The sequence below is a fragment of the Mauremys reevesii genome, linkage group 6, assembly GCF_016161935.1.
Source record: "Mauremys reevesii isolate NIE-2019 linkage group 6, ASM1616193v1, whole genome shotgun sequence".
Classification (NCBI taxonomy): domain Eukaryota; kingdom Metazoa; phylum Chordata; order Testudines; family Geoemydidae; genus Mauremys; species Mauremys reevesii.
The window spans coordinates 36,186,805-36,205,143 of record NC_052628.1 but is presented as its reverse complement, the minus strand read 5'-3'; the positions used below and the strand labels follow the sequence as shown (position 1 = coordinate 36,205,143).

Here is an 18,339-nt window from a genome sequence, read left to right as displayed (position 1 = left end):
AACAAATGAAGGCAGACACATTTCCCTAGATGTTCACTCTTGTCCCTCCTCAGATAATTTTTTTTCTCTTTCTATAATGTTGCCATTTAAATTTTAACGGAATAAATCCTAATGAATATATTCATAGAGGAAAAAGGCAGGAGTTTGGTAATCCTTCTGGTTAGCGTGCTGTGTCCATTCATTTCATAACCAGTTTAATGTAGCTTGCCTGGGAAGTCAACAAAACAGGCTGTTACCACTATTTGATTGAACGAGGACATGCAGAAATTCTAAGGCTGTGTGAAAGAACCACTATAACATTAAATCTTGAAACTTGAGGTTCTCTAATATTAGTTTAATGAGATTTGACCAAATTTTGGTCAAAGACCTGAAGAATTTCTATTTCTCATGTAAATAGAACTGTTTTAGAGCAAAAGTATGTCAGCTTTCATTCAAACTATGATCCTACTTTGGTACAAAAACATCTGTCATTTAAATTTTGGGAAAGTGAAATTGGAAAGCTTTGTGAACATTACTATTGTATTGAAACATTCACAAAACTTTTTTGCCCTGCAGAATGGTCTCCGCTATTCTTCCTATTAATGTAAAATCCTAGTACATCCTGCCATGTGAACAGTATCTAAATCCTGCTGTCTTGCAGCTATTAATTTCCTTCTAACTGGGCACATGATTCTTTTCATTCATTACTTAAATAGTGTTTCAACAGAAGCTGTGACCTTTGAGAGATTATTTTAAGCAAAAATGTAGCTTGCTGTTTTTGTTTCTCTTGCATATTGCTAGTGGAAAAGAAAATATTTTTTTTTAAATAAAATGTTCTGTTTTAACAAGAATGGCTTTGGGAAAGCATTTCATTATATTTGTTGGGTACAGCCAAAGGTTTTGTCTATCCACTGATGCTGACAGCAGACTTTCCGCAACTTCTACTCTTGTCAGTTTGATTGAACTGGAGTTATCAGGGTTACCCACAGGCTTCCAAATGTCACTCTCAGACCAAATATTTTATTGTGTAATAAGGAGCTGCAAATGCATAACAAAAAGTGCCTCCAATTAATTAAATGAGATTTAAGAGGAAGATTATCACCTCAGTGAGAGGAGAAAATGGCATTTATCATTTTTAGGTCATCATCTTTTTATCAGAGGTAGGTTTTTATGATTCTAGGATTTCAGCTTCATCTGTAGTCCTTATCTTGTTTCATTGGCTTCAGAATGTCATTGCACATACATTAGCCCGTAAAGAAGAGAATCCTGCTTATGTGTGTCTGGAATATTTTTGTTTTTGCTTTTCTACCAAATGTTGATTTGTGAATCTAGCCTAAAGATGCTTTAAAGCTTATTTGTTCTACTACTTTGCCTGGCTTGCCTCACATCTCTGTCTGTAGAATAATACAAATTAGAGATAGAAAAGACATTGAACACCTTTTCAGTCACTCTTCTCATACAATATTTGAGTGATCTGTCCAAAGCAGCTTAAAATTACTCAAGTTATGGTGCTTCTGCCATTTCCCAAATTCACAGTCCGTTTTGATCAATTTTATGGCCAGAGCGTTTTAAAATTGGTCAATTTCACATTTTCAGATGTTTACATCTGAAATTTCATGGTGGTGTAACTGTGCAGGTCCCAACCCAAAAGGGGGTTGTGGGGGGGGGTGTCACAAAACTGATATAGGGGGTTGCGGAATTGACACCCTCACTTCTGTGCAGCCTTCAGAGATGGGCTTTGAAGTGCGAGCAGCTGTAGAACTTCCTGCATCTGGGGGAAATTCCCAGAGGTGGAGGTGGATCTGATCTCCCCTGTGCTGTTGGGAGAGCCCCCACTGGGGGGGCTTCTAGCTGCTAGTCCTGGTGGGGCTGGGGAGGGACAGGCTTCCTTTTCCCCTGCATGGCTACTGGGAGCCTTCAGAGCTGGCAATAGTCATGGAGCTTCCTGCAGTTGGGTCTGATTTCCCTCACCCGCCGAGAGCAGCTGTGCAGGGAAACCTCACTACTAGCTGTAATGGGCAAACGCTGCTGCATGCTCATATAGCATCTAGATATGTCAGCAGCAGACTACATGTAAAGTCCTAGAAGTGCTCCAAAAGCATTTTCAACCCACAAAAAGTCACATAAAAGGAATCTTTTCGACAGCGTATCAAGATTCTGGCAAAACAATAGATCAGAATTTTGCCAAACTTCACAGAATGGCTGACTCATGCATCAAATCTTAGAGATGAACTTATTGGTGATAGATTAGTAGTAGGGACAAAGGATGCAGGAGTTGAATGACAATGCTCAGCGAGACCACACAAACTCTACCAAGAGTTATAGACATATGCAAAGCTAGAGAACAAATTCACATCCAAATGCAGAGCATAAATGGAGCAAACACAGATTATTCACCAACCAACACAGGAAAAGCTTGAAAATTCGGGGGAAAAATACACCAAAATGTATTCAAAAGCAAATGCACAAACACAAAGCAGAAGTGATAAACAAAATACCAAGGAAGACAGAACAGTTTGCAAACAACTGACTCACTCCAAATTAGAAAGAGAAGGTGGGTGAGGTAATATCTTTTATTGGACCAATGTCTGTTGATGAAAGAGACAAGCTTGTGAGCTACACAGAGCTATCCCACAGGTCTGGAAAAGGTATACAGAGTGATCCAGACCTGTGGGAGAGTTCTGTGTAGCTCAAAAGCTTGTCTCTTTCATCAACAGACATTGGTCCAATAAAAGATATTACTTCACCCACCCTGACTCTGTAACACCCTGGGACCAACACGTCTACAACAACAGTGCAAATAAGTGAAAATTGTTTATCCAAATTACTTAGGGCTAGATTGTCATAGTCCTTAACAGGCTATGCAGGGGAGTAACAAGGAAGTAAAAACCTCCTTTACTCTCCTGCTCAGTTCTACGCAGTTTTTATCTTGCAGTGACCAGGACAGCTAACCTGATGCTCCTCTCTGAGTGAGTGGTCAGAGGGTGGGAATACCCCTGGCTTTGCTAACTCTGCTTATCAGCCAGAGTGATAAGCTGCTCCATGAAAAGGGATAAGGTAATTTACTGTTCCCCCAGAATAAGAGGGGAAACAGAAGAGGAATTTTGACGGAGTCACAATTCAATCCCTGGGATACTCCTGGGACAATGTAGCTATGTAAATTTACAATCTAGCCATAAGTAAATACTTACTTTATAAAAACTGATACATTAGCAGATGTGAATGATTCACCTATGTATTTTCAATAGAGATTCATAATGAATAGTCTGACCAGCTCTAGTTTTGGATTATTTCAAAGTCTGATTCCTCCCTCATTCTTGAGAAATAATTGCCAGTGATTTGGTAAATTCATTAGCTAACTTCCTTAATTGTAAAGACTAAAAAATCCTGTATCTACAAGAACAGATTGCATTGCTTGTGGCCCATATGCTGTCCCTTCCCCCAACACCTAACCCCAAACACACTGTGCGGTTTGGAGAGAATCAAATTGACAGGGGAAAAAGCAGTGCCTCACTGTGACTAACTGCAAGGGACACTGAGGTGCCCCTTCATCTGTGAAGCCACCTTTTTCCCTCCGCTTTTGTCGGTTTCTGTGAATGAGGGGCAGCAGACACATTTTAAGCAGCATGCGCTCATATCCAGAACAGCAGCTGATGCACAGGAAATGGCTGGGAAAAAAAGTGTTTTTTCCCTGAAGCAACTTTAACTCCTTTTGCATGTCCTCTGACTCTTCCACAGAGGCAGCCAGGGGCTGGCAGCCTATGACCTCAATAGGAATACTGCCTGAGTAAGGATGGCAGGATTTAATGCATGGTAAATTGATATTTAAAGTCTCTGTCAGACAAGAACAGTGGAATTTAAGTGCTTTCATTGCATTGCCGTGTGTACATCGCAATTCCCTCTACAGTGAAGTTCATCTCTGCAGGGAAAAAATTATAGAGAGAGGCTTTTTTTGAGGAAGTGGTTGAGATCTAGTTCAAGTTTCTTTCCTCCAACTCTGTCTTGGATCCCCTCCAACCTGTCTTCCACCTTCTCCAAACTATGGCAATTGCTCTCACTAAGGTGTAGCCTGGGACTAATTTAGGATGCAACGTGCACCTGTCACAAAGAACAGGTTCTTTATTCAGGCGACTGCTCAGAATTAATTAAGAAAATGAGATTGTTGACGAAACACACAGAAACTTTGAGCTTCAATTAACATAAATATAATTGAAATAATAGAAAAATCAGTATATGTAAGAATAAGTATAGTCAAGTGGTTTCCTGCATTGTTCATACTTACAATCTTACATGGCACACACTTACAGCCTTATGGAGACCATCCAAAACAAAGATGCAAGAAAGAGTCAGTGGAGCATACCACAAAAGGAAGGTGCTGGGCAAGGTTTCCTACCTGGTCACCCCTTGTCATGCTCTCAGAGTCCCAACTAGAGATGAGTGTGACAGCCTCTTTTTCCATTTCACCCATATACGTCCAGGACCACATATGATTGAGCCTTAGCACTCTATTCATATTTGTATTCCAGGAGACCAATTTTAGGGTTCCAGTTGTCCATATGTGGTATTCTGGTTGACCATAATTACACTTCTGACAGTTAACCCAACCATTCATGTCAGTCCTTTTCCCAATAGCTTTGATATGTCAGTGTGGTAAGCTCTTATTGCAAAAAGCCCTTAAGATGCTACTCTGTTTGTGGTTTATCTGTTAGTAGAGCAATACATAATGTAAATATCACAGAATATCTATAGCCAAATTTTATAACCTTCAGTCAAGCACATAATACTCATGCTAGCTTAAACCAACTGCCAACTTCTACAGGGCCTCACTCAAAACCCTTAACACCTAATGTTTATTACCTATAGCCAAGCCTACTTTAATACATGTATTTTGGTTCTGCTACTTCTTGTTACAGCTTCAATAACTTCAATTATTATTTCTATAAGCATGCTTAGCAGATAGATTATATTTTAACCAAAACTATAGACCCTCTAAGATCAGGTCAGGGGTCAACAAAGGTAACCAACTATCTTTTCCTGGCTGACTATCAGTACCTATTCTCCATCCTCTTGATCTTTGATTGCTAATATTTTTGATGCTGTCAATCACACACTCTTTCTTAAAAGCGTCTCCTCTTATGGCTTTCATAACTCCATCTCCTGGTTCAGCTACTACCTCTCATTGTTCCTTCAACATATGTTAGTAGGTCTTCTTCCTTCCCTATCCATGTCTCCATGTAATTCCCACATTACTTCATCTTTTACCCCCTCCATCCTTTTCCACCAATTTGTGTGGCTTTAACTACCATCTTTACATTGGTAACTCTCAGATCTGCCCTTATGCCTGTCTCATTTCAGCCTCTCTCTCTGATGTGCTGCCCTGTATGCCTCAGTGCCAATGTAAATTTAACTTGGCCAAAACTGAGTTCCTGGTCTTTCCTCCAAAACCATCTTCATTCCACTCACCTTCTCTGTCATGGATGACATCATTGGTATTTGTTTTTCATTACAGTAGTGTCTAAAGGACCTAACTGAAATTGGGAGTACCATTATGTTAGGCTCTGTACAAACACATATTAAGAGACTGGCCTTGCCCAATAGGTCAGTGGCAGAGCTAGGAATAGAAACACAGTCTCCTGACCACTAGATCACATTGTCATCCCACCGGTGTAACAGTTATGCTTTTTCTTTCTGTCCAGATAGCCAAAACCATCATCATCATCTCCCATCTTTATTATTGGAACCTTCCTCTAGCTGCTTTGACACAAGTATCATTCCACTCTAAACCATCCAAATTCCACAGTCTCCCTTGCCCGTTGTTTTGACTATATCATTCCCCAAGAGAAGGTTGCCCTAACTTCCCTGTTTCATTGCATCAAGTTTAAGTTGGTGGCCTTCACTTCCATGACCTTTCTCATCACAGTCCCTTCCTACTTTTCCTCTCTTGTCAATTACTGCAACAACCTGTTAGCCTTGTCAATCCATTAGTCAACCAGCCTCGTCACACATTCTTCCATGCTTTTCCTCACATATGAGACACCCTCCCTGAAGTAATCCATATGGTGCCTGTGCTCCCGATCTCTCTCTCTCTCTCTTCCTTCAAAATTTAAAGGATTTAAAGTTTAAATCTTTCCTTGAGACCAACCTTTTATTTGACACCCATAAGAAACTGGATGACACCCATTGACTACAGTGAGGAGCATATGGCATGTGCTTGATTTGCAGTAGCTGGGTGTGGGGAGTAAATAATGTTGTTAAACTTGCTTGCATCCCTCTCCCCCACCATCATATGTCACTTGTCATTTTAAATTGTAATAATAGAATCCTAGAATCATAGACGTGTAGGACTGGAAGGGACATTGAGAGGTCCTTTAGTCCTGCTTTGAATTCAGGGGACTGGACTAAGTAGTATCTAAATCATACCTGACAGGCATTTGTCTAACATGCTCTTAAAAATCTCCAAAGACAGAGATTCTACAACCTCATAGGCAATTTATTCCAGTGCTCAATTACCCTGACAGTTAGGAAGATTTTCCTAATGTCCAACCTAAACTGCCCTTGCTGCAATTTAAGCCCATTGCTTCAGAGGTTAAAGAGAACAGGTTTTTTTTCTCCCTCCTCCTTGTAACAACCTTTTATGTACTTGAAAACTTTTATCATTCCCTCCACCCTCAGTCTTCTCTTCTTCAGACTAAATAAATCCAATTTTTCAAACTTCCCACATAGATCATGTTTTCTAGACCTTTAATCATTTTTGTTGCTCTTCCCTGGACTTTTCCCAATTTGTCCACATCTTTCCCGAAATGTGGCACCCAGAACTAGACACAATACTCCATTTGACTCCTAATCAGCCTGGAGAAGAGCGGACAAATTACTTCTCTTGCTTACAACATTCCTGCTAATACACCCCAGAATGCTGTTTGCACACACGCGCTCTCTCTCACGCTCGCTTGCTTTCTCTCACTCTTTTTCTTTGTTTTTTTTAAAACAGTGTAACACTCTTGACTTGTATTTAGCTTGTAATCCACTCTGATCCCCAGATCCCTTTCTGCAGTACTTCTTCTTAGGCAGTCATTTCCCATTTTGCATGTGTGCAACTGATTGTTCCTTCCTAAGTGAAGTACTTTGCATTTGTTCTTATTGTCCTACCTCCAAAGCACTTGCAACCCCTCCCAGCTTGGTATTGTCCACAAATTTATAAGTATACTCTCTGTCATTATCTAAATAATTGATGAAGATATTGAACAGAACCAGACCCAGGACCGATCCATTCAGGACCCCACTTGATATGCCCTTCCAGCTTGACTGTGAACCACTGATAACTACTCTTTAGGAATGGTTTTCAAACTAGTTATGCCCCCACCTTATAATATCTCCATCTAGGGTAAGGGATATGTTTTATAGATTGTGCAATGGCTAGATCAATGGCTTCTGAGCCTGATCAGATCCTCGGCACTATTGCAATATATATGTTTGTCACCTTCGGTAGACAGCTGCTACCAGTCTCCTTGATTCAGGATGTAGTCTAATGGGCCACACTTACTCCTCTGAGTCAGCAGTAATTAAGTGGCAGCTCCCTGAAGAGTTTCAATACCTGCTAAAGAGTGGCCACTGGAGGATCTTGTTACAAGTGGACGTATTTAATTCATAACAATGGGATATTGTGACTTAAATGCTAAATTGTGGCTTTAGTCTGTACTCTGGTTAGGCAGCCTCTTCACTCAAAAATTTAATCATGTTCAAATTCTATTTTATGTAACTGAATTAGCTATTGTGATGGTGACTAGTCAGTGGGGATGAGGGTTAGCATTGTCACTGAACATTTGTTTGAGTGTGTGTAAACCTGGCTGAATTGGGTAGTGAAGCTAAGCCCATAGAAAGGAGGTGAGGCAGTGTTGTGTGCATGCCTTAATTAAGGTGCAGCCTAAACTCCTGGTGTCGGTGGTAGAGCCCTGGCTCTGCCCCATCCGCAGCTGTCCCCTGTGGGGTTTCTAGCATTGCTCTCCGGCGTTGCTGCCTGGTGGTTCTTGGATGCTGGGAGTGTACAGACAGAGTTTGTGTCTGACCACTTTGCACAATGGGATGAAAATAGAATATGGCTGTTTGTATCTTGATGCCTCCTCTCCACCCTCTATGCTGCAATGCAGGACTAGACACAAGCTGTCCCAAAACTTTCATATGAAAAGTAAATATTCTCAACAATTAGCTTTCAACATGGAGCTGAAAGACGTGCAGATCAGGTGTCTGCACTGGCTAAAAACCATATTAAATGCCCAAATAATTGTTAACACAAATTCAAGGTAGCCCAGTAATGTTTTGTACCATTACATAATGTAGAGAGTAGCTAAACTTAAATCTCCGAAGACTATGAAGTTGTGCTTGAGTTGGGCAGTGTTTTGGACTGCACTGTTGGAAATGAAGAGCTCAGGCAATGCAAATGTAAACCTTGGAAACCAGGAAAGACACAGATTATAAAGTACATGCCTCTCTGCAACACAGCCTTAACTGTGCTGCCTGCAGCTGTTAATACCAACAGGAATGGTCAAGTGAAGATGGTGAAAACATTAACAAATTACCAAGGGAAGTGATGCATTTCTTGATATCTTCAAATCAAGACTGAATGCCTTTCTAGAAGATGCACCTTAGTCAAACACAAGTTGTTGGGCTCAATACAGGCATAACTTGTTGAAATTCTATTGCCTGTATGATATAGGTGGTCAGACAACATGATATAATGATCCCTTCTGCCTTTAAAATCCATGAATCTATAATTAGATATGAGGAAGGATTAAAAGAATGTGCCATTGTTTGTGCTCTGTTCCACAGATTTGAATTGCGGTGTTTACCTACATGCACTCCAGCTGTGTTAGATGGCAGAGGGATTAGTTGGAGCAGCTTGGCAGAGATATGACTATGATATGGTGAGAGGTGCATGTGTACTTTGAGGGATCAGATATGTCATTCAGACTGAATTTTGTAGTCTGTTTCGGTAGAGGTGTGCAAGAGTGTTGTTTTGCCATGGGGATTGTCAGCAATCTGGTGGCATACTATGCCCTGGAGATCACAGTCATGTAAGAGGTAAGTGAGGGCAATACAGTACTGCAGAAGGAATCCTCAGGTCAAGGTTGAAGGGGTGGTAACAGCAAGTCTGGGGTGAGTTGTGTGGAGATGGCTCAATATTTGAGTGTAGGCGGCTCTTGTTTTCTACGCCTAAACCCAAGTTCTTCCTCAGCAAAGAGAAGACATTAGACTTTGTTCTACAGTGCTCGTGTGTTCTGTTCCCAAAGTGTCCAGTAGTACCTGTAAGGGGAGAGTGCTAGTATGCTGGAGTGTTGTTCAGTGAGGATATTATATCCTCTACCCCATAAGACAGCCTGTACCCCATGTTTACCACTTTTATATGGCTATGATATGTTTTGTATAAAGTATGCCTTGAGGTATCATTTGAAAACTCATAATTAACTGAACATCATTGTCCTGTTAAAATGTGTGTATCAACATTGTATATGCCAGCGATGGGCAACAACATGGGGGGGTGGGGCTCAGGTGAGCAGCTGGGGGTGTCCCATTTTCTCTTTGGGAAATATGGTCATCCTGTCTAGCTGTCAACTCAAGGAAAATATGCTAAAACAGAGCTCTTAAGCTATTGCCCCCCTCTATCTCCTTTTTCAATCATTGTGAACATCACCACCATCCAGCCTATCACTCAAGTTTGTAACCTGGGCATCATCTTCAACTGGAACTCTCTTTTGATTCTCACATCCAAATCGTACCTACTCTTTCTGCGTAACATCTCTAAGATATGGTCTGTCCTATCCCTCCACATGGCTAAAACTCTAGTCAAGGCTTTCATCATCTCAATTACTGCAGCATCCTTCGCCATCTGTGACACATGCAGCCCTGCCCCACTCAGAATGTTGCTGCAAAGATCATTTTCTTTGCTCATCACTTTGCTCATGATATCCCTCTCTTTGCATCCCTCCATTGTCTCCCCTTCTATATTGCATCAAATATAAGTTGCTTGTCTTCCTTTTCAAGGCCCTTCACAACATACCTCCACCCTCCCTTTCGGTATCAAGAGTTTGACTCCCAAATTTGATTGGCCCATGATGTCAGCCTCCGTCACCCAATTGTTAAATTTTCAGTTGGGCACCTTTGTGCTTTCTCCTATGCTGCCCCCCTTTCGTGGAAAATGCTCCATATAAACATCTGCAAAGCCCTTTGTTTTTTTTCCTTCAAAACTCTTCTAAAAATTCTTCACTGTTGTGATGCCTACAAAAAAAAACCTAACAATGCTTAAGCTACTGGTGTGCTGAAACCACCACTCATTATGCTGACCAATATATTTTCATGGTTGCCTTTTACTTCCCTGACTGTCTGTGTTCATCACTTGTCTCTTGTCTTGTATTTAGATTGTAGTTTTCTTTGGGTGAGGGACTGCCTTCTTGTTTTGTGTTTGTACAGCACCTAACACAATAGCAATACAAATAATCAGGAACTGGGAAGAGGATGTAGGAAGAGTGCAGAGACTAGCATGGAGTTAGTGGGGACATGTTTTTAAGGGATAAAGACATAAGGTTCATGGATATGGGGGCTTGAGGGGGACAGAAATCCCCCCAGCCCCATTGCATGGGTCTGACCCCTCATTTCCATTCCACCCTTCATCGCAAGGTTATAGCATCCCCATACTCCCATTCCCTGCCCCTCTTCCTCCTGAAATGCTCAGACTCCCCCACCACCTCCCCACTGCTCTGACACTGCTTCCTAGTTGAATGCCTCCACCATTCCCTTCATCACTCCTGCTGCTTCAAGCTCACACAGCAGGATCAACTTTTTTCTTTTATCACTCTTATACCCTGGTAAGCTTGGCAGGGCCATGCTGAGGAGGGAAGGTGATGAGGCCATGAGTAGTGTATTTATCAGCTGGAAGTGGAAAGGGCCTGAGGCAGGAGAATGGAGATGCAGAGACTCTTCCCCTAATCTGGGCATAGAGTATGGGGCTCTGCCTGGCCACCTGCAACATAGTCTGCTGAGAGAGGTGTGAAGTGGCCCAGGCTCACAATGAGATGTTCTCAGATGAACGAGAACAGCCCATGGAGATACATATACCCCAAAGCAATAGCTCTGAGAGCTACAAACTGCTCCATTCTTCTCAGTGGGTGTTTGCATCTTCCCTTCCAGGGTTTCAGCATTTGTGGGTCAGTCCCACACACTGAGCATGCCCATTCTCTGTTCCTCACCCTGGTCTCAGCGCTGTTTGCTCGGTGCATGCTCCAGGTATGCATGTTCTTAGCTTCCAACTACAATCTCAGTGCTGTGTTCTACATCAGGCACAAACATGCCCATTCCAAGCTCCTTGCCTCTTTTCAGCTCTGTATACCTGTGCCATGGTTGATGCAAGCTCACTCCAAACTCTCCATCCTGCTTTCATCATTGTGGTGTTGAATTAATTTAGATGGACTATATTGGCCCAAAGAGCCAGTCAAAGGTGTTAATATAACCCAGTCACTGCTTCAACATTAAACAGTGTTAACCAAGGTTCAGGGTTTGGTATACAGAGACTTCAGCCCAGCAAACATACCATAAAATGCTTTTAATCCTTTACTAAATATACAGAAAAGGAAAAACCGAGCACGTGAAATGCAAAATATTAAGCAAGGCTTTCATTTCAACAACATTCCTTGTTCTCTTTAGCTGGAGATAGTCTTTAGAAAGAAAACCCCTCTTGTTTCACAGTCTCTTAGATGGTAATACCTGTTCTTTTGGGGGGACAGAGAAGAAGTTAGTTGAAATGGGCTGGAACTATTGTTGTAGTCCACTCCCATATATAGATGAAACAAGATAAACACAACCACAAGGGAAAAGAAAAGATGGAAAATGCAGCTTTTATCTCTAGTATTGACTTTCACTTGGAACCTCACTGCTGGAAAAACAAAGGCACAGCATGCAGTCTTATTTGTCACTCCAAACTTGTACCTGCATTGGGCATTGCTTTTAGCAGCTTTTCCGGTCACAGGCTTACAGCAGTATTACAAAATTTGCAGTTTTGGCTAACTAACTAGACAGGAAGTAAAAGGAGAAGGATAGGAAAGAGAAAAAATAAGATGGGGAAGAACAAGGACACAGGGCAGGGGAAGACAGACTCACTTCTCAGGTGGTGTTTGAGATTGAGCCAATACTGGTAGAGGTGGTCATGTCATCTGGGTCCATCTCTCTGGCCCGGTCCAGTCAGGACATGTCTCAGGATTAGGATGAAGAAGTTCCAGGGTCCCCAGGTGATGGGGTGTGGTAGCCATGCTGGTGAAGCTCATTCCTTCTCCTTTCAGTCAGCCAGTGTGTAGCAATCACCAGCTTTTCTCCTGCTGATTTTCACCTCAGTCTTTTTTTTTTTAAATGAACTCCAACAAGGAATACTGAGTGGAATAGCCCATCCCCTCATTACTTTGTCTTCCAATTAGGCTAATTTCTGACAAATCAATTTTGGTTCACTGATTTCTGAACCCACAATGCTCTTGTTTACCAGGTATGATTTTAACACAGTCCTGGACCTTGAGTAATATTAGCTGGCCTCTTTGTTTGGGGCTAATTTAGTCTCTTTCACTTTTGCATTTTCCCCAACACCACTTGTTGTTGTTATAGGTTACTGTGACATCTTATGAACTTACTTACTTTTTACAGTTAAGATAAAAAATAGAGTAAATTATCACAACAGCAGGGAGATATTTTGAAAGAGGGACAAAAGTGGAGGTAGGAATGTGGGGAGGTTTGTGGGGCAGAGTTAAAGCCCAGACTGCACAGCTGAGACCCCTTTCTTTTCCGCTCACCTTCTCCTGCACTCCTCTTTCCCACTAGAAAGAGCATTGGGTAGAATGATGAGCCTGGTGCCCCTTCTTCGCTGCTGGAGGCAGCATGGGAAAAGTGGGAAGTTCTGGCTTCTTTTCCCTGAATAGGGACCAGTGAAATGAAAGGGAGCCATGAAACCCTCTCCCTCTGCCTGATGGAGTAGCCATGGTGAGAGAATTGTGGGGGAAGGGCATAAATAATTCCACTTCCCTTCCCCACAAAATGTCTTCAGATTGAAAAGTGCCCGTATGGTTCTGTTTTGTCAGCAATTCTGGCCTCTGAGATCACCAAGATTCCTTGGAGGATGATCCATTATTTGTCAAAGGATCATAGAAAAACTTTTTTTTGGGGGGGACGGGGACAATTAAGTATTGAACTGGGTTTACAAAGACAGAGTTTGAATGATCCTGTATGCTAACAAGGGTCATTGTCTAGGGGTGTTTTGGTTCCCCAGTAGCTGTGCCACAGCTCAGTCTGAAGGATGACACATTCATAGATTCCAAAGTCTGAAGGGACTCTTCTCATTGAGTCTAATCTCCTGTATAACACAGGCTGTAGAACTTCCCCGAAATAATTCCTAGAATATAGGAAAACATCCCACCTGGATTTAAAAATTGTCAGTGATGCAGAATCTACCACGACTCTTGGTAAATAGTTAATAAACGTGACTGTCAAAAAATTATGCCTTATTTCCAGTCTGAATTTGTCTCAATTCGACTTCCAGCCATTGGATCATGTTATACCTTTATCTGCTAGATTAAAGAGACAATTATTAAATATTTGTTCCTCATGAAGATTATCATAGACTGTAATCAGCTCCCCTTATCCTTCTCTTTAAGCTAAGTAGATTGAGCTCCTTGAGTCCGTCACTATATAAATTGTGTTTTCTAATCCTTTAATTATTCTCATGCTCTTCTCTGAACCATCTACAATTTATCAACATCATTTTTGAATTGTGGGCCCCAGAACTGGACCCAGTATTCCAGCAGAGTTGCACGAGTGCCAAATAGAGGTAAAATATCCTCTCTACTCCTGTTCAAGATTCCCCTGTTTATGCATCCCAAAATCACACTAGCTCTTTGGCCACAGCGTCATATTGGGTGCTCATGTCCAGCTAATTATCCACCATGCTCCCCAAATCTTTTTCAGAGTCACTGTTTCCCAGAATAGAGTCCCCCATCCTTTAAGTATGGCCTGTGTTCTATGCTCCCAGATGTATACATTTACATTTAGCTGTATTAAAGTGCATATTGTTTGATTGCACCTAGTTTCAGAATAATCTGGATTGCTTGGTAATCAGTGACATGTTCTCTTCATTATTTACCACTCCCCCAGTTTTTGTGGGGTTTTGGTAAACAAAGGAGCAGAGCCCTGATCTATACCCTCCCCCCCACCAGATCTGCTCCAACCTCTGGTATTCCACAGCTCTACACCAAAAAAGTTAGTTATAAGAATCTGAAAATGTTATTAGTTTCTTATGTTAGGGTAGCTGTGTATCAGGAACTACTTGAGCAAGTTACCCAGTAATTTGCTTTCTTTGATCATGCACAGTTCTGTTGTTCAGAAATCCAAAAACTCCCCACCCCTTATTGAACTGGTAGATTTTTTTCCCCCTAAATTTTGTACTGGATTTGTCCTCTTGGAGAGTCGTCTGCGTAATGTCTGAGGACTGCTACCCAGAAGATGTCATCCTTGCCCACAGGCAGTATGTGGTTGTCCCAGCATGGAAGGCATCATACATAGTTACAGACCCATTTCATTTTTAATAAGTGCTTCTGTGCTAAAGTACCATGCTTACAAGAAACAATATTCTTAACATTTATTCTACGTTTTTATTATAGCAACTTCAAATTTCAATATGAGGCTATGGAGAAAAGAGTTCTAGTGAAAATTAGCTGCCTTCATCTTATAGAAAACTTTTCACATATATGTATCCAGGGTACCTGAAAAATTCAGTCTATCCTTTTTGTCTCTTTGTATAACAAAAGCATTACAATCTCAGTAGGCTTGAAATCCAGTAGTTTAGCTCATCTGTATGTCCGTAAGTAGAGCAGGGCGAAATTTTTCAGATTAAACTTTTTCACCGAAAAATGAAGATTTGGATCAGCAAAACATTTCACAAATTCATGTTGAATTCACTGAATTCATTTTGGAGTTCCCATCTCAGACACTGACCTCAGGCAGAAGGCTGGATTTGCTTCTCAAATTTTTCTGCCTTCCTAAGACTATTTCCTAACCCTAAGAGTGAGCAAGTAAGATTATTCTCATGGATAGAGTGACAGCAAATCCTTCCAATGTGCTGACATTCTAGTCTTTGAATCCTTTTCCTCTTCAGAGCAGAAGAAAATAAATGCCTTTAACCTCAACAGGGTGTTTGTGTTGTCTATTTGTTATGGCAAGATAAAGCAGTGAGTAGTGGAATTAGTTACTTTTAAATATATAACAGGTATGTTTAAGTGGAAAGGTCAAAAGTTTTATTTTATGTATTGTGACAAAGCTCCGACTTTGTCTCAGTAGGTCCTGCGCTTCCAGGCAGATTACGCTAGCCTCAGAGGCTCACTGTGACCCTCTATGTAGCCCTTATCTCTATAGAGGCAAGAGTCACAGCCTACTGAGCCATTTTCATCATAAGCCAGCAAGGGAGGTGGGAAGAAGCAACCCTCTCTTGCACAGTCTCTGTTGTCTCAAGTCTCTGTGATTGATTGTGGAGAGTGGGGGGGGGCAGGGAGCCTGGGTTTGCCCTCTACCCCAGGTTCCAGCCCAGAGATCCTAATAGGAGCAGCTATTGGTAGCTGACCTTTTGAAACAGGACAAGTACAATTCCCTGGGCCACTTCCTCACAGCAGCCCCCACTTCCTCAATATCTACTTCACCCTTACCTCAGGGCCTCCTTCCTTGTGCCTGATAGGGTTTATACTGCCCAGTTTCTCCAGCAGCACAGCTTCCTCCTACAACTCCTGACACACACCACACTGACTAACTGGGAGTCTTTTAACCAGTTCCAGACAGCCCTTGATTGGCTTCAGGTGTCCCAATCAACCTACCTATCTCCACTGCTTTCTAGAAGGACCTTAACTGGCCTCAGGTGTCTTGATTAACCTGGAGCAAATGCCATTTGGTTACCATGGTACCAGGGATTTGTTTAGCCTGAGGCTAACATACCTGTTCCTCACTACTTTCCTATAGCCATCTGGCCTTGCCCCATGACAGTATGGGTTTGGACAGTGGGAACAGATATGTAATGTTCTGATTGAGGGGACCATTGTTCAGGAGTTATAATTTTTTTTTAGGCCTCTTTTAAGAAGTTGGACTTCAGAAGACAGTCCCACTGGAATTTTCTGGCCACTTTTGTACCCAAAAGCTAGTTAATCAAAGAGTTCTTTGTCAGAAATTCCTCAGATTCATAAATAGTTAAGGAATAGAGCTAGATGAATAATTCAAAACTAATTCTGTAACAACTTTTATTTATCTTTGTTAGTGAATTGTCTGTAAATAAATTATGATTTTCTTAAACTTATTTGTTCAAAAATATTCGCCCAATCATTTCTCGGAACAATTCTTCATCTGTAGCTGGTTTGTGGAATATACAAAATTCAAGCTGTTCCAATTGGACACCTAGGTCACATGATATTTGTTCTCTTGTTGAAAGAGTGACTGAGAATGAGAGGAAGGATGGTTCAGAAATTGGGGTCCTAACCTGGGCCATGGGAGACACAGGCTCAATTCCTCCTCCACCACCACCACAGATATCCTGTATAACCCTGGTCAAGTTCCTTAGTGTCTCTGCACCTCAGTTTTCCCCATGTGTAAAATGAGGATAATAGTACTTCCCTATTTCACAGGGGGATTGTGAGGATAAATTCATTAAAGACTGTAAGGAGTTCAGCTACTATGGGCCATATAAAATCATAGTTCGAATGTGTACTTGTTTACAATTTCAGTATCCATTTCCTTGGAAATATTTTCTAATGTTATCTCAAAAGTTTGTGTTTCTGTAAATGTTCTCAGCAAATTCAAATGTTCATGGAATGCAAACAAATATGAGATTTTAGATTTAAATAAGAATTATTTGTATCTTGTGGCAGGTAAGTAGGCCCCCTGAAAACATAGATGGTTAGCCCCAGTAGATCTGTTGGATCTGGAAAAAATGATCAGGAATTTGTTCTGCTCTTCCATTGCTGTCCATCAATATAGCTTTTCAGACATTTGTATGTTTTGTTTTTTTTATCCAGGACAATGTAATGTGATCTCCCTGTTTCCCTCTTTCGGTGATAAATTTTTGAGATGGTATTTTTTTGGTTTGCATAAAGGTGCTCTTGCAAATGTATGGAAAACTTCAAATGTATGGATGCAAAAATGTATGTGCCTAAAGGGCACAATTACCTGGCTGTTCAGGAAGCCTCTTGACTTGTATGTGAACATGCAAGCACGTGTTAACCAAAATTTTCTTGCATGTATTCATGTATTGGTATGCCTGTGTTGAGTAGGCATATTTTTTGCACATCCAACACTATTTATGCTGTTCTATAAGGCCAAAAATTAGAGTGAGTCATGCAACTCAAACTCATACAGACCACTAGCCAGTGTGGGGGATTTTTTTTTCCTTAGCATAACTATATATACATTATACCCTTCCCCTCCACCCTCTGAGTGTTTGTCTATTTCTCTAAATTATGAGCTTCTCTGGACAGGGGCAGGGACAATAGAGCTTGGACTTTAGATCCTGTCTGCATGGCTGAAAGGTTCTTTTACATCAGGTGTCTACCCACCTTGTGAGAAGAGTGAACACAGTCATCTATAGTAGAGATACTGCTTGCCACAAAGCATTGAGTCAAAGGCTTCACAAAGCTGCTGTCTGAAGGTAAGCACTGACTCCTCTTGCTGTTTCTCAATTATATCCTCAAGTGTTACTTGTAAGCAGAACTGAACTGAGATAAAGGAGACATAACAGCAGTATCAATTACTCACACATATAGCCACTTTTGCCATCACCTTTCTCTCATTCTGTGTCTTTTGGGAGTTGCTTCTGACTGATGAAAAACCTGATGTAGTGAAATTACATAGAAATAACTTGCTGGAATTTCTCAGTTCTTGTACTTCCTGCAGATGGAGTCAAACTATTTTGTACCTTTCAAATAAAGTACTTAGCATGTTAGAAAAGAAAAGTATGAATGTCAATATTTACCAAAAGAAACGGAGTATTTTGGAAACCTTTTGAACATACCTTTCTTAACCTCTAATATTTAATGAGACTCTAATCATCAGCCATAAGTGCTATTACCTAGCAGAACGGTTTTGTTTGTTTTCTGAAATGTCCCCTACTTCTGTGGTTGCTCAATAACTTGTGGAAAGATACAGCTTCATGCAATCATTTAGGATTCCCTAATCATGCTATGGTTTTTATTCAGATCAGAATTGTTGCTATTTTGCAAACATCCATTATTTTCAAAACCCTATCTGGCTGTAATCTGGCTTGTATTCTGCATTCTGGCTTGGAAACTTTATTAAAAGTTTAATATG

General features: G+C 41.1%; 1 protein-coding gene across 6 annotated transcripts in view; it reads left to right on the top strand.

Moving 5' to 3' along the window:
* The window catches only part of PDE4D (phosphodiesterase 4D), a 1,085,833-nt gene that overhangs the window by 177,555 nt on the left and 889,939 nt on the right, over nt 1-18,339 (top strand). Inside the window, exon 2 of one of the 6 annotated variants that reach the window (XM_039543150.1) lies at nt 17,577-17,680. The exons of the other annotated variants lie outside the window; for them this stretch is intronic. The gene's annotated coding sequence lies outside the window, so the exon portion shown is untranslated. The remainder of the gene's footprint in view (nt 1-17,576; nt 17,681-18,339) is intronic. 6 annotated transcript variants of the gene reach the window in all.